Source organism: Carassius gibelio, chromosome A20 (genome assembly GCF_023724105.1).
Source record: "Carassius gibelio isolate Cgi1373 ecotype wild population from Czech Republic chromosome A20, carGib1.2-hapl.c, whole genome shotgun sequence".
Taxonomy (NCBI): Eukaryota; Metazoa; Chordata; class Actinopteri; order Cypriniformes; family Cyprinidae; genus Carassius; species Carassius gibelio.
Genome location: NC_068390.1, coordinates 24,527,482 through 24,540,414, shown reverse-complemented (window position 1 = coordinate 24,540,414; position 12,933 = coordinate 24,527,482).

The following is a 12,933-nucleotide window of genomic DNA, read 5'->3' as shown; positions in this document are numbered from 1 at the left end:
CTTTGCTAAGCAACAATGACGTGCTCTCTCCATGAGACGCGGAAATTTCAGCGAAGGATAAATGGATTTGCAGCTCTAAAAATCGCTTGCAGTAGCTCTGCTACTAAATTTATTTCAAAATTGCAATCCATATACAACTATGATCAGCTGTTCCTTCATCTTGGCTGAGCTCTCAACCTTGTTACGGGAAAGGATGAAGCTGATTGGTTGGTTCTTGTCACATGACCCGCGGTGCGCTTGCGGCATTCTGAAAAGTTGAGATGTTTTTACATTTTGCTGTATCTAAAACGTATCGAACCGAACCGAACCGAACCGTGACATCAGTGTATCGTATCGAACCGAACCGTGAATTTTGTGAACCGTTACACCCCTAATATATATATATATATATATATATATAAATAAAATGAGCTGGCCCAGATCCGGCACGGATCCAAAATGGTACTGGACCAGATCAGGCCCACATTTAGGCCAAATCATGATAAAGCAATCCAGAGCTGGCCCAGCTCTGGTCCGGATCTGGTAAAAACGGATCCGTGCCGGTATTGGCCCGTTGTGCCAAAAGACACTGGCCCGAGTCCGTTGCGCGGATCTGGGCCAGATCTTCCGATTGGTCTGGGCCAGATTTGGCCCAGATGAGTTTTGCTATCTGGGAATGAAGTAAATGTATAATAATTAGCAAAGATGATTAATTTAGCGCTGTAAACACGCGTGTGAGGGGCGGAGACGCGCCGCAGAGCGTCAGACGCGCCTGAGCACCAAACACAGCAGAATGGTAGGAAACTTCACTCCTCTTATTATTTTTCTTTTACTATAGCGATATATTTTTAGAAACGTGATCTGAGTCTTTCATAGAGTTGTAGAGTTATTAGAGTTATTAGAGAAAGAGTTCTTTTTTACATTCTTTGGTCGAAGTTTTCAGATCGGGACTTCGGAGCCTGTTCGCGACTCGGTTGATTCAGATCGGCACTTCGGAGCCTGTTCGCGACTCGGTTGATTCAGATCGGCACTTCGGAGCATGTTCGCGACTCGGTTGATTCAGATCGGTACTTCGGAGCATGTTCGCGACTCGGTTGATTCAGATCGGCACTTCGGAGCCTGTTCGCGACTCGGTTGATTCAGATCGGCACTTCGGAGCCTGTTCGCGACTCGGTTGATTCAGATCGGCACTTCGGAGCCTGTTCGCGACTCGGTTGATTCAGATCGGCACTTCGGAGCCTGTTCGCGACTCGGTTGATTCAGATCGGCACTTCGCAGCGTGTTCGCGACTCGGTTGATTCAGATCGGCAATTCGGAGCGTGTTCGCGACTTGGTTGATTCAGATCGGCACTTCGGAGCCTGTTTGCGACTCGGTTGATTCACATCGGCACTTCGGAGCGTGTTTGGGACTCGGTTGATTTAGATCGGCACTTCGGAGCGTGTTTGTGACTCGGTTGATTCAGATCGGCACTTCGGAGCATGTTCTTTATGGGACATTTCCAAACTCCTTAAAAACTGCAGTTGCAGATATGCTCACTGAATATAAACCTAACAGAGCACTCAGATCATTAGGATCGAGTCAGTTAGAAATACCAAGGGTTCACACAGAACAAGTGGAATCTGCTTTTAGTTTCTATGCCGCTCGCAGTTGGAATCAGCTTCCAGAAGAGATCAGATGTGCTAAAACACCAGTCACATTTAAATCTAGACTTAAAACTCATCTGTTTAGCTGTGCATTTATTGAATGAGCACTGTGCAATGTCCGAACTGATTGCACTGTATTTTCAATGTTTTATTTTTAATGTAAAATATTTTTTAACTGTTTTTAAATTCATTTTAATTAATTAAATTTTTTAATCATTTTAAAAGTTTTAAAATTGCTTGTTTTATCTTTGTTATAATTTTTCTTTATGATTAATTTACTTTCTTTTATGTAAAGCACTTTGAATTACCATTGTGTATGAAATGTGCTATATAATAAACTTGCCTTGCCTAAAGTGTTAGTCGGATTATATATATATATATATATATATATATATATATATATATATATATATATATATATATATATATATATATATATATATATATATATATATAACACACACATATACACACACTACCGGTCAGAGTTTGGGATCAGAATGATTTTTAATGTTTTTTTGTACAGGAATTTATTTTACTCATCAAGACAGCATTTATTTGATCACAAATACTGGAAAACGTGATATTGTGAAATATTATTAACATTTTTCTATTTTAATATACATGAAGGTGTAATTTATTCAAGTGATGTGCAGCTGTATTTTCAGCATAATTCCTCCAGTCTTCAGTGTCACATGATCTTCAAAAATCAGAATAAGATGATGATTTATTATTAGAATTATCAACAGTTTTGCTGATAAATATTATTTTGGAATCTGTGATACTTTTTTTCAGGATTCTTTGATAAATAAAAAGTTAAAAAGCAGAGCATTTATTTAAAATATAAATATTTTCTAACAATATTCACTACAGTTCAATAGTTTGGGGTCAGTAAATTTTTATCATTTCTTTTTTTATGTAAGAATTTGTATTCTTTATTAGATTTTAGAATCTTTTATTCAGGATGTGTTAAATTGATAAGAAGTGATATCAAAGATTAATATTGTTATAAGACATTTATATTTTGAATAAACGGTGTTCTTTAAAAAAATTTATACATCGAAGAATCCTGAAAAAAGTATCGCAGATTCCAAAATAATATTTGGTAGCACAACTATTAATAGTTCTAATAATAAATCATCTTATTTTCATGATTTCTAAAGATAATGTGACAATGAAGACTGGAGGAATGATGCTGAAAATACAGCTGCACATCACAGAAATAAATTATATTTTAAAGGATATTAAAATATAAACCATTATTTTATATATTTTATTTTGATAATTTTGAATTATTACTGAAATATAAACTTTTTTGTTTCATACAGTTTATTGAACAATAATAAATGAAGTACCTGAAGCTGACAATGAAGTAAATGTATAATAATTAGCAAAGATGATTAATTTAGCGCTATAAACACGCGTGTGAGGGGCGGAGACGCGCCGCAGAGCGTCAGACGCGCCTGAGGACCAAACACAGCAGAATGGTAGGAAACTTCACTCCTCTTATTATTTTTCTTTTACTATAGCGATATATTTTTAGATCTGAGTCTTTCATAGAGTTATTAGAGTTATTAGAGAAATAGAGTTCTTTTTTACATTCTTTGGTCGAAGTTTTCAGATCGGCACTTCGGAGCCAGTTCGCGACTCTGTTGATTCAGATCGGCACTTCGGAGCCTGTTCGCGAATCGGTTGATTCAGATCGGCACTTCGGAGCCTTTTCGCGAATCGGTTGATTCAGATCGGCACTTCGGAGCCTGTTCGCGACTCGGTTGATTCAGATCGGCACTTCGGAGCGTGTTTGCGACTCGGTTGATTCAGATCGGCACTTCGGATCATGTTCTTTCTGGGACATTTCCAAACTCCTTAAAAACTGCAGTTGCAGATATGCTCACTGAATATAAACCTAACAGAGCACTCATATCATTAGGATCGAGTCAGTTAGAAATACCAAGGGTTCACACAGAACAAGTGGAATCTGCTTTTAGTTTCTATGCCGCTCGCAGTTGGAATCATCTTCCAGAAGAGATCAGATGTGCTAAAACACCAGTCACATTTAAATCTAGACTTAAAACTCATCTGTTTAGCTGTGCATTTATTGAATGAGCACTGTGCAATGTCCGAACTGATTGCACTGTATTTTCAATGTTTTATTTTTAATGTAAAATAATTTTTAACTGTTTTTAAATTCATTTTAATTAATTAAATTTTTTAATCATTTTAAAAGTTTTAAAATTGCTTGTTTTATCTTTGTTATAATTTTTCTTTATGATTAATTCACTTTCTTTTATGTAAAGCACTTTGAATTACCATCTTATGAAATGTGCTATATAAATAAACTTGCCTTGCCTAGTGTGTTAGTCTGATTATATATATATATATATATATATATATATATATATATATATATATATATATATATATATATATATATATATATATAAACACACACATATACACACACTACCGGTCAGAGTTTGGGATCAGTATGATTTTTAATGTTTTTTTTGTACAGGAATTTATTTTACTCATCAAGACAGCATTTATTTGATCACAAATACTGGAAAACATGTAATATTGTGAAATATTATTAACATTTTTCTATTTTAATATACATGAAGGTGTAATTTATTCTTGTGATGTGCAGCTGTATTTTCAGCATCATTCCTCCAGTCTTCAGTGTCACATGATCTTCCAAAATCAGAATAAGATGATGATTTATTATTAGAATTATCAACAGTTTTGCTGATAAATATTATTTTGGAATCTGTGCTACTTTTTTTCAGGATTCTTTGATAAATAAAATCTTAAAAAGCAGAGCATTTATTTAAAATATAAATATTTTCTAACAATATTCACTACAGTTCAATAGTTTGGGGTCAGTAAATTTTTATCCTTTCTTTTTTTATGTAAGAATTTGTATTCTTTATTAGATTTTAGAATCTTTTATTCAGGATGTGTTAAATTGATAAGAAGTGATATCAAAGATTAATATTGTTATAAGAGATTTATATTTTGAATAAACGGTGTTCTTTAAAAAAATGTATACATGGAAGAATCCTGAAAAAAGTATCGCAGATTCCAAAATAATATTTGGTAGCACAACTATTAATAGTTCTAATAATAAATCATCATATTTTCATGATTTCTAAAGATAATGTGACACTGAAGACTGGAGGAATGATGCTGAAAATACAGCTGCACATCACAGAAATAAATTATATTTTAAAGGATATTAAAATATAAACCATTATTTTATATATTTTATTTTGATAATTTTGAATTATTACTGAAATATACACTTTTTTGTTTCATACAGTTTATTGAACAATAATAAATGAAGTACCTGAAGCTGACAATGAAGTAAATGTATAATAATTAGCAAAGATGATTAATTTAGCGCTGTAAACACGCGTGTGAGGGGCGGAGACGCGCCGCAGAGCGTCAGACGCGCCTGAGGACCAAACACAGCAGAATGGTAGGAAACTTCACTCCTCTTATTATTTTTCTTTTACTATAGCGATATATTTTTAGAAACGTGATCTGAGTCTTTCATAGAGTTGTAGAGTTATTAGAGTTATTAGAGAAATAGAGTTCTTTTTTACATTCTTTGGTCGAAGTTTTCAGATCGGTACTTCGGAGCCTGTTCGCAACTCGGTTGATTCAGATCGGCACTTCGGAGCATGTTCGCGACTTGGTTGATTCAGATCGGCACTTCGGAGCATGTTCGTGACTCGGTTGATTCAGATCGGCACTTCGGAGCCTGTTCGCGACTCGGTTGATTCAGATCGGCACTTCGGAGCATGTTCGCGACTCGGTTGATTCAGATCGGTACTTCGGAGCATGTTCGCGACTCGGTTGATTCAGATCGGCACTTCGGAGCCTGTTCGCGACTCGGTTGATTCAGATCGGCACTTCGGAGCCTGTTCGCGACTCGGTTGATTCAGATCGGCACTTCGGAGCCTGTTCGCGACTCGGTTGATTCAGATCGGCACTTCGGAGCCTGTTCGCGACTCGGTTGATTCAGATCGGCACTTCGGAGCGTGTTCGCGACTCGGTTGATTCAGATCGGCACTTCGGAGCCTGTTTGCGACTCGGTTGATTCAGATCGGCACTTCGGAGCGTGTTTGGGACTCGGTTGATTTAGATCGGCACTTCGGAGCGTGTTTGTGACTCGGTTGATTCAGATCGGCACTTCGGAGCATGTTCTTTCTGGGACATTTCCAAACTCCTTAAAAACTGCAGTTGCAGATATACTCACTGAATATAAACCTAATAGAGCACTCATATCATTAGGATCGAGTCAGTTAGAAATACCAAGGGTTCACACAGAACAAGTGGAATCTGCTTTTAGTTTCTATGCCGCTCGCAGTTGGAATCATCTTCCAGAAGAGATCAGATGTGCTAAAACACCAGTCACATTTAAATCTAGACTTAAAACTCATCTGTTTAGCTGTGCATTTATTGAATGAGCACTGTGCAATGTCCGAACTGATTGCACTGTATTTTCAATGTTTTATTTTTAATGTAAAATAATTTTTAACTGTTTTTAAATTCATTTTAATTAATTAAATTTTGTAATCATTTTAAAAGTTTTAAAATTGCTTGTTTTATCTTTGTTATAATTTTTCTTTATGATTAATTTACTTTCTTTTATGTAAAGCACTTTGAATTACAATCTTGTATGAAATGTGCTATATAAATAAACTTGCCTTGCCTAGTGTGTTAGTCTGATTATATATATATATATATATATATATATATATATATATATATATATATATATATATATATATATATATATATATATATAAACACACACATATACACACACTACCGGTCAGAGTTTGGGATCAGTATGATTTTTTATGTTTTTTTGTACAGGTATTTATTTTACTCATCAAGACAGCATTTATTTGATCACAAATACTGGAAAACATGTAATATTGTGAAATATTATTAACATTTTTCTATTTTAATATACATGAAGGTGTAATTTATTCTTGTGATGTGCAGCTGTATTTTCAGCATCATTCCTCCAGTCTTCAGTGTCACATGATCTTCCAAAATCAGAATAAGATGATGATTTATTATTAGAATTATCAACAGTTTTGCTGATAAATATTATTTTGGAATCTGTGCTACTTTTTTTCAGGATTCTTTGATAAATAAAATCTTAAAAAGCAGAGCATTTATTTAAAATATAAATATTTTCTAACAATATTCACTACAGTTCAATAGTTTGGGGTCAGTAAATTTTTATCCTTTCTTTTTTTATGTAAGAATTTGTATTCTTTATTAGATTTTAGAATCTTTTATTCAGGATGTGTTAAATTGATAAGAAGTGATATCAAAGATTAATATTGTTATAAGAGATTTATATTTTGAATAAACGGTGTTCTTTAAAAAAATTTATACATCGAAGAATCCTGAAAAAAGTATCTCAGATTCCAAAATAATATTTGGTAGCACAACTATTAATAGTTCTAATAATAAATCATCATATTTTCATGATTTCTAAAGATAATGTGACACTGAAGACTGGAGGAATGATGCTGAAAATACAGCTGCACATCACAGAAATAAATTATATTTTAAAGGATATTAAAATATAAACCATTATTTTATATATTTTATTTTGATAATTTTGAATTATTACTGAAATATACACTTTTTTGTTTCATACAGTTTATTGAACAATAATAAATGAAGTACCTGAAGCTGACAATGAAGTAAATGTATAATAATTAGCAAAGATGATTAATTTAGCGCTGTAAACACGCGTGTGAGGGGCGGAGACGCGCCGCAGAGCGTCAGACGCGCCTGAGGACCAAACACAGCAGAATGGTAGGAAACTTCACTCCTCTTATTATTTTTCTTCGCGACTCGGTTGATTCAGATCGGCACTTCGGAGCCTGTTCGCGACTCGGTTGATTCAGATCGGCACTTCGGAGCCTTTTCGCGAATCGGTTGATTCAGATCGGCTCTTCGGAGCCTGTTCGCGACTCGGTTGATTCAGATCGGCACTTCGGAGCGTGTTTGCGACTCGGTTGATTCAAATCGGCACTTCGGATCATGTTCTTTCTGGGACATTTCCAAACTCCTTAAAAACTGCAGTTGCAGATATGCTCACTGAATATAAACCTAACAGAGCACTCATATCATTAGGATCGAGTCAGTTAGAAATACCAAGGGTTCACACAGAACAAGGGGAATCTGCTTTTAGTTTCTATGCCGCTCGCAGTTGGAATCATCTTCCAGAAGAGATCAGATGTGCTAAAACACCAGTCACATTTAAATCTAGACTTAAAACTCATCTGTTTAGCTGTGCATTTATTGAATGAGCACTGTGCAATGTCCGAACTGATTGCACTGTATTTTCAATGTTTTATTTTTAATGTAAAATAATTTTTAACTGTTTTTAAATTCATTTTAATTAATTAAATTTTTTAATCATTTTAAAAGTTTTAAAATTGCTTGTTTTATCTTTGTTATAATTTTTCTTTATGATTAATTTACTTTCTTTTATGTAAAGCACTTTGAATTACCATCTTGTATGAAATGTGCTATATAAATAAACTTGCCTTGCCTAGTGTGTTAGTCTGATTATATATATATATATATATATATAAACACGCACATATACACACACTACCGGTCAGAGTTTGGGATCAGTATGATTTTTAATGTTTTTTTGTACAGGAATTAATTTTACTCATCAAGACAGCATTTATTTGATCACAAATACTGGAAAACATGTAATATTGTGAAATATTATTAACATTTTTCTATTTTAATATACATGAAGGTGTAATTTATTCATGTGATGTGCAGCTGTATTTTCAGCATCATTCCTCCAGTCTAAAGTGTCACATGATCTTCAAAAATCTGAATAAGATGATGATTTATTATTAGAATTATCAACAGTTTTGCTGATAAATATTATTTTGGAATCTGTGCTACTTTTTTCAGGATTCTTTGATAAATAAAAAGTTAAAAAGCAGAGCATTTATTTAAAACATAAATATTTTCTAACAATATTCACTACAGTTCAATAGTTTGGGGTCAGTAAATTTTCATCCTTTCTTTTTTTATGTAAGAATTTGTATTCTTTATTAGATTTTAGAATCTTTTATTCAGGATGTGTTAAATTGATAAGAAGTGATATCAAAGATTAATATTGTTATAAGAGATTTATATTTTGAATAAACGGTGTTCTTTAAAAAAATTTATACATCGAAGAATCCTGAAAAAAGTATCGCAGATTCCAAAATAATATTTGGTAGCACAACTATTAATAGTTCTAATAATAAATCATCATATTTTCATGATTTCTAAAGATAATGTGACACTGAAGACTGGAGGAATGATGCTGAAAATACAGCTGCACATCACAGAAATAAATTATATTTTAAAGGATATTAAAATATAAACCATTATTTTATATATTTTATTTTGATAATTTTGAATTATTACTGAAATATACACTTTTTTGTTTCATACAGTTTATTGAACAATAATAAATGAAGTACCTGAAGCTGACAATGAAGTAAATGTATAATAATTAGCAAAGATGATTAATTTAGCGCTGTAAACACGCGTGTGAGGGGCGGAGACGCGCCGCAGAGCGTCAGACGCGCCTGAGGACCAAACACAGCAGAATGGTAGGAAACTTCACTCCTCTTATTATTTTTCTTTTACTATAGCGATATATTTTTAGAAACGTGATCTGAGTCTTTCATAGAGTTGTAGAGTTATTAGAGTTATTAGAGAAATAGAGTTCTTTTTTACATTCTTTGGTCGAAGTTTTCAGATCGGGACTTCGGAGCCTGTTCGCGACTCGGTTGATTCAGATCGGTACTTCGGAGCATGTTCGCGACTCGGTTGATTCAGATCGGCACTTCGGAGCCTGTTCGCGACTCGGTTGATTCAGATCGGCACTTCGGAGCCTGTTCGCGACTCGGTTGATTCAGATCGGCACTTCGGAGCGTGTTCGCGACTCGGTTGATTCAGATCGGCACTTCGGAGCCTGTTCGCGACTCGGTTGATTCAGATCGGCACTTCGGAGCGTGTTCGCGACTCGGTTGATTCAGATCGGCACTTCGGAGCGTGTTCGCGACTCGGTTGATTCAGATCGGCACTTCGGAGCCTGTTTGCGACTCGGTTGATTCAGATCGGCACTTCGGAGCGTGTTTGTGACTCGGTTGATTCAGATCGGCACTTCGGAGCATGTTCTTTCTGGGACATTTCCAAACTCCTTAAAAACTGCAGTTGCAGATATGCTCACTGAATATAAACCTAACAGAGCACTCAGATCATTAGGATCGAGTCAGTTAGAAATACCAAGGGTTCACACAGAACAAGTGGAATCTGCTTTTAGTTTCTATGCCGCTCGCAGTTGGAATCAGCTTCCAGAAGAGATCAGATGTGCTAAAACACCAGTCACATTTAAATCTAGACTTAAAACTCATCTGTTTAGCTGTGCATTTATTAAATGAGCACTGTGCAATGTCCGAACTGATTGCACTGTATTTTCAATGTTTTATTTTTAATGTAAAATAATTTTTAACTGTTTTTAAATTCATTTTAATTAATTAAATTTTTTAATCATTTTAAAAGTTTTAAAATTGCTTGTTTTATCTTTGTTATAATTTTTCTTTATGATTAATTTACTTTCTTTTATGTAAAGCACTTTGAATTACCATTGTGTATGAAATGTGCTATATAAATAAACTTGCCTTGCCTAGTGTGTTAGTCGGATTATATATATATATATATATATATATATATATATATATATATATATATATATATATATATATATATATATATATATATATATATATATATATATAAACACACACATATACACACACTACCGGTCAGAGTTTGGGATCAGTATGATTTTTAATGTTTTTTTGTACAGGAATTTATTTTACTCATCAAGACAGCATTTATTTGATCACAAATACTGGAAAACATGTAATATTGTGAAATATTATTAACATTTTTCTATTTTAATATACATGAAGGTGTAATTTATTCAAGTGATGTGCAGCTGTATTTTCAGCATAATTCCTCCAGTCTTCAGTGTCACATGATCTTCAAAAATCAGAATAAGATTATGATTTATTATTAGAATTATCAACAGTTTTGCTGATAAATATTATTTTGGAATCTGTGATACTTTTTTTCAGGATTCTTTGATAAATAAAAAGTTAAAAAGAAGAGCATTTATTTAAAATATAAATATTTTCTAACAATATTCACTACAGTTCAATAGTTTGGGGTCAGTAAATTTTTATCCTTTCTTTTTTTATATAAGAATTTGTATTCTTTATTAGATTTTAGAATCTTTTATTCAGGGTGTGTTAAATTGATAAGAAGTGATATCAAAGATTAATATTGTTATAAGAGATTTATATTTTGAATAAACGGTGTTCTTTAAAAAAAAATTATACATCGAAGAATCCTGAAAAAAGTATTGCAGATTCCAAAATAATATTTGGTAGCACAACTATTAATAGTTCTAATAATAAATCATCATATTTTCATGATTTCTAAAGATAATGTGACACTGAAGACTGGAGGAATGATGCTGAATACAGCTGCACATCACAGAAATAAATTATATTTTAAAGGATATTAAAATATAAACCATTATTTTATATATTTTATTTTGATAAATTTGAATTATTACTGAAATATAAACTTTTTTTGTTTCATACAGTTTATTGAACAATAATAAATGAAGTACCTGAAGCTGACAATGAAGTAAATGTATAATAATTAGCAAAGATGATTAATTTAGCGCTGTAAACACGCGTGTGAAGGGCGGAGACGCGCCTCAGAGCGTCAGACGCGCGTGAGGACCAAACACAGCAGAATGGTAGGAAACTTCACTCCTCTTATTTTTCTTTTACTATAGTGATTTATTTTTAGAAACGTGATCTGAGTCTTTCATAGAGTTGTAGAGTTATTAGAGTTATTAGAGAAATAGAGTTCTTTTTTACATTCTTTGGTCGAAGTTTTCAGATCGGGACTTCGGAGCATGTTCGCGACTCGGTTGATTCAGATCGGCACTTCGGAGCATGTTCGCGACTCGATTGATTCAGATCGGCACTTCGGAGCCTGATCGCGACTCGGTTGATTCAGATCGGCACTTCGGAGCCTGTTCGCGACTCGGTTGATTCAGATCGGCACTTCGGAGACTGTTTGCGACTCGGTTGATTCAGATCGGCACTTCGGAGCATGTTCGCGACTCGGTTGATTCAGATCGGCACTTCGGAGCATGTTCGCCACTCGGTTGATTCAGATCGGCACTTCGGAGCCGGTTCGCGACTCTGTTGATTCAGATCGGCACTTCGGAGCCTTTTCGCGACTCGGTTGATTTAGATCGGTACTTCGGAGCCTGTTCGCGACTCGGTTGTTTTAGATCGGCACTTCGGAGCCTGTTCGCGACTCTGTTGATTCAGATCGGCACTTCGGAGCCTGTTCGCGACTCCGTTGATTCAGATCGGCATTTCGGAGCAGGAAGTGTTTGTCAAACAGTTAATTTGTGATAAATTAATATTTGACCTGAGGCTTTTCTTTTAACCTGTCGATGTGATTTTTAAATGATTTCAATGACTTTTGGATGTCAATACTTCTTGTACCTCAGTTGCATGTGTTGTGTTCCATAAAAGCATATTGTGTTTATTTAAACATCCCAAGCTTTGATCTTACCACTCGGATACATAGGTTTAATAACCCAGCAGTATCCAAATAACAGGTTTCATGGCTGTTCATGCTATTTTTTTGGTTTTTAAAGACACACTTGGGTTGATTGGAAAAGCCCAAAATGAGTAAATAGCAGATTTTATGTGCCTACTACAAAGAGGATATGGTTTTACGGTACCAATGTCCATGTTTAATAAGGGATGACTGAGGTCTCCACTTGTGTTTCCTGTTGCTCAGGTCAATGTTACGCAGCTCAAGAGGACACGAGGCGATCTTCTACTCCCTATATGCTTTCTTCACAAAGTTTGCTGCAGGCATTTCTCTTGGAGTGTCAACGCTCTGTCTACAGTGAGATCACTCTTTCAGTATTCACGGCTGGAGATGATAATGACAGACAGTGGCGTAAACATTTGAAATGTGTTGTCCATGGTTTCCATAGGTTTGTTGGTTATGACACAGGAGCGTGCAGACAGCCCCCTCCAGTGGTCTACACGCTCAAGCTGCTCGTCGGTGCCGCCCCGGTGGCCTGTATCAATCACCACAGGCCTCATGATCCTCATGATGTACCCCATCAGTGAAGACGTCAGATTA